This window comes from Nicotiana attenuata, chromosome 8, assembly GCF_001879085.1.
Source record: "Nicotiana attenuata strain UT chromosome 8, NIATTr2, whole genome shotgun sequence".
In the NCBI taxonomy this organism is placed as follows: Eukaryota; Viridiplantae; Streptophyta; class Magnoliopsida; order Solanales; family Solanaceae; genus Nicotiana; species Nicotiana attenuata.
The window spans coordinates 6269106-6274329 of NC_031996.1; positions in this window are offsets into that span (position 1 = coordinate 6269106).

Below are 5224 nucleotides of genomic sequence, written 5' to 3' on the forward strand. Positions count from 1 at the left end.
GTCAAACAAACCACATGAGTTTACACAAAAAGCAAAGTCATCATATTCAGGCGGGTGAACTGGCCGATCTCCTAACTTTTCATCTTCATGTAAGACCACATTTAAGTCACCGCCGACGACCCAAGGAAACTCCATGTCACTGGCCAAGTAATATAGGTAGTCCCACAGTTCCAGCCTTTCAAGTGCAGAACATTTGGCGTACACAAAAGTCATGATGAAATGTGTTGAGATATCCAAATGAAGTGCTTTAATAGTAGCCTGTTGCTCGGTGTCCATTATCAATTCCCATTCTACACCTGATTCAATGAAAAGCCAAATTTTTCATTGATGTTCGACATAACAGCTTCCATTCCAAGCCTTCTTCTGTAGCTTTGTATGTGCCTACAGTTCTGGAAAGGTTCCATAAGTGCAATAATTGAAAACCTATGTTGTCTCTGCAAATTGATCACTCTCTGAAAGGCCTGTTGAGTATTCACAGACCTTATGTTCCAAATGAGGGACTTTATCATCATTTAGTGTGTGAGGCTGCCCTTCGAGGCAAGATTCTTTTTTGTTGTTGACTATCTTTCTGTTGAGCTTGTTTCCTTGATTTCTTACCATTTTTTCCCCTGCCCTGGGTGATAAATCTGCTTCCAGTGCTACTACCCTGAAGGTGCCAACTGTTGATTCATCATCATCTTCCTCCTGAAGTAGTTCAAATTCAACCTGTTGGCCCAAGTTCAGGTGAAGTTTTGAAAAATGACAAATGCACTCAGTCATGGAACAGGTCCATCATGTGAGACACAGTGTTTATCAACTTATACATGTGAGATGCACGTGAAGGAGATAAGTCTCAAGGATAACGCAGCAATATCTCCTGAACTGATCAAAAAGGTTGCATATTGGATAAGAAGAGGAAGTCTCCTTATGTGAAGAGAACACAATCCGAATCAAGGATAGGGTTGGAGTTTGTATTGTTCAAGGACTCAACTTCGATAGAAGATCAGCAATTGAGTCTCAATCAAACTCTGACTACTAACTCTTTAAATAACAGTGATTGTTCTCTTTTACAGGTATTGCACAAACGCAGAAGTTAAACTAAATTGAAAGCAAAAGAGCGAGGCAATTTTGCAAGCAATTTATGTGAGATTCAAGTGTGCATTCCTGAAGCTACTTGGACAAGATAGAAGAACCAATTCTATTGTGCTTATTCTTATTCTAGTTCAATTGTAGTAGGTGGTTTAAAGTTGTACCTTTTCAGCTTTTGTAGAAGCAATTGTAATAGGTACTTTGAGTATTCAAGTTATAGGCTAACTTGAAGGTGTCGCAACAGTTGAGGCTGTGTGCCACACTGGGATTATAGTTTAATCCTTAGGTTTACAAGAGTTTTATAAATGCTGTTTTGGCTCAGTGATTTTAGTGAAAGTTTGGGAAAATCCTACTGAGTAGTAGGTCGTGGTTTTTTCACCTTTTGAGCCAGGTGTTTTCCACGTAAAAATCTCTGTGTTCTTTATTTTATGCACTTTTAATTCTGCAAACAGTAGTAGTAAGTACACCTAGAAGAACCAGGTTCTTCTAGAGCGAAAATTGGGTACCACACAAATCACCCCCCCCCCCTCTTGTGTGGTATTGATGTTTAGAACATCAATTGGTATCAGAGCAGATTATCCTTGAAGAGGCTAACACCTTAGGAGAAGATCAACATGAGTGCACCACCTGGGAACTGGGAAGGGTAATCCACTACTAGGCCTCCACTTTCAATGGTCAGTACTATTCTTGTTGGAAGAACAGGATGAGAGATCACATCATAGGGGAAGACTATGAACTCTAGGACATAGTCACTGATGGTCCCCTAGCAACCACAAAGAAAAATGCTGAAGGAGTTGATGTGCCAAACACAAGGGCTGACTGCACTACTGAAGACCTGAGGAAGTGGGAGAAAAATGCTAAGGCCAAGAAATGGCTTGTGTATGGACTAGGTCTAGATGAGTACAGTAGGATCCAAAGCTGTACTACTGCTAAGGAGATATGGGACACTTTGCAAGTGGCCCATGAAGGAACACCTCAAGTGAAAAGATCAAGAGGAACACTGTTGTAATCTCAATATGAGAATTTTACTATGAAGGAAGGAGAAACTATCCAGGAGATGTATACTAGTTTCACTACACTGACAAATGAACTTAAGTCTCTTGGAAGGGTTATTCTTGAAGAAGACAAGGTTGAGAAAATTCTGACAAGGGTTCTGCTAGTCACATGGGAAAGCAAAATCACTGTTATTCAGGAATCCAAGAATATTGCTACTCTCAGACTGGATGAACTGATTGGAAATCTGACTGCTTATGAAATGAGAAGGCAAACCATGAAGATGGATACACCCAAGATGGAAAGAAGCTTAGCTCTCAGAATTGCTGAAGGTTCAGATCTGGAAGATGATGAGATGGCTATGATCACTAGGGATTTCAAAAAGTACCTGATGAGAGCAAAAGGATTCTTCAAGAGGTACAACCTTCAACAAAACAAGAGCTCTTGAGAAACAGACCAATGAAGGTTGCTACAAGTGTGGTAAGACTGATCACATGCTCAAAAACTGCCCTCAATGGGAAATTGAGTGGAAGAAAGAAAGAGCTGAACGAAGGAACAGGTTCAACTTAAAAGAAACAAAGGTTCAACCAAGGCTATGGTTGCTGCTTGGGGAGAAACCTCAAATGAAGACTCAGACGGTGAAGCTGAAGAAGAGCAAGCACTGATGGCCATCGGAGAATCAGATGATGAACAAGAGGTAAGTATTCTTCATCTCAAAGACAAGATTAAATTCTTGTCTAAAGAAAGGTTGGCTGAGCTATTACTAGACTTCATTGATGAGTCTGAGATAATTAATAATGAGAAGGAAGTTCTGTCTAGGGAATGTGTGATCCTAAAAGCAAAATGCAAAAGTCTAGAGTCTAGGGCAAATGAGAGTGATAACAAAAATGCTGAGTTGAAGAACTAGGTTCTTGAACTTGACAACAGTGTCCTAGAACTTATGTCTGAAAACTTAAAACTAAAATTAGGAACAGGAAAGAAGAAAGCTGATCATACATATCTCACTCTAGAAGAAAATTTGGGAAAAATGAAAGATGAATTGTATAAGAAAGATGAATTCATCAAAGTCTCAAAGGAAGATCTAGGAAAGGTGAAACATGAACTAGACAGAACTTGCAAGTGGAACAAGGCTTCTGATGCACTCTCCTGGCTGCAAGAGCATCACAGTAGCAACAAAAGAGGACTTGGCTATGGGACTCAAGCTCCAAAATGGAATCATAAAAGCAAGTACCTCACACTCCCTGAAAATAAAATCTGCACACACTGTGGTAAGACTGGCCATTACGAATATGAATGTAATGCAAAAAAAAAAGCCAGTCAAAAGAACAAAGCTTTTGTTCAAGAAAAAAGTAAGCTGCCTGGATGGGCAAGAAGGAATTTGATTCACCCTTTTGCTTATAGAAAGGGACCCAAACTAGTTTGGGTTCCTAAGACTAACCCCTGATTTCCTTTTGCAGGTCCAAGTGAAAGGGAGGAGCCAAATATGGTATATGGATAGTGGCTACTCAAAACATATGACTGGGGACAAGGACCAGTTCCTTTCACTTGAGGACTTAAAAGGAGGTAATGTCTCCTTTGGTAATGGAAAGAAAGGTGAGATCATTGGGGTTGGAAAGGTAGGCAAAACAAATTCTCATTCCATAGAGAATGTCTACCTGATAGATGGCCTGAAATATAGCCTAATAAGTGTGTCACAATTGTGTGATAGAGGTAACCTTGTGGCTTTTACCTCCACCAAATGCTTTGTGATTAACCTTACCACTGACAAGATTGTTTTGCAGGGAAAAAGAGTTAACAATATTTACATTGTAGATTTCCACTCTTTCAGAAAATGAACTCACTTGTTTAAGTGTGTTGGTTAATGATCCCCTCCTGTGGCACAAAAGACTTGGTCATGCAAGTCTAAATCAGCTTAACAAATTAGTCCCTAAAGACTTGGCGATAAGGTTACCTAATATCAAGTTCAAGGAAGACAAAGTTTGTGAGGCATGTGCAAGGGGAAGCAGGTAAGGTCATCCTTCAAAAGCAAGAAAATGGTAAGTACAACCAAGTCGTTGGAACTGGTCCATATGGATCTATGTGGTCCAATGAGAACCATGAGCAGAGGTGGAAAGAAATATGTAATGGTGCTAGTTGATGATTATTCTAAATTTACCTGGGTTCTATTTCTAACCTCCAAATATGAAGCATTTGACATGTTTTCTGCATTTGTTAGAAAAACTCAAAAACAATTAGGAAATCAACTTGCCTCCATTAGGTCTGATCATGGAACTGAATTTGAAAATTCCAAGTTTGTTGAGTTCTGTGATGAAAATGGTATAGATCATAATTTCTCTGCCCCTAGGACCCCTCAGCAAAATAGAGTAGTTGAAAGAAAGAATAGAACTCTTGAGGATATGGCTAGAACCATGCTACTTTCTAGTAAATTGCCTCACAGCTTCTGGGCAGAGGCTGTAAACACTGCATGTTACATAATAAATAGATGCATGACCAGACCTCTGGTAGAGAAGACTCCCTATGAGTTACTTAAAGGGAGAAAACCAAACATATCCCATCTTAGGGCATTTGGTTGCAAGTGCTATGTGCACAATAATGGAAAAGACTCCCTAGGAAAGTTTGATCCCAGAAGTGATGAGGGAGTATTCTTGGGATATTCTTCACATAGCAAAGCATATAAAGTGTTTAACAAAAGAACTTTGTGTGTAGAAGAAAGTGTGCATGTAGTATTTGATGAAACTAACATTCTTTCTGAGAGACAGGAACATAAAGATGAAGCCATTGGATTGGTAAAAGACTTGACTGAAGCATCAGCTCAGGTCAAAGTGGCACCAACAGAAGGAACAGGTGATGGAACAGGTTCTTCCATACAGGGCAACCTGACAGGGGGAAGAAATCAAAGAGGAATTGAAATAAACTCCTTGAAGGAACCTGTTCATGATCCTGTTCCTCAACAAATGGCAGAAACATCTAGCAGAAGCCAGTTGGTTGTGAAACCTCACGAGTATCAAAGTTCTCATCCCATTGAGAACATTCTCACTAATCCAACATCTGGAGTTAAAACCAGATCACAATTAAAGAATCTGTGTGCTTTTGATGCTTTTCTATATATCATTTAACCTAAAAATATTGTTGAGGCTTTGCAGGATGTAGATTGGGTGAATGC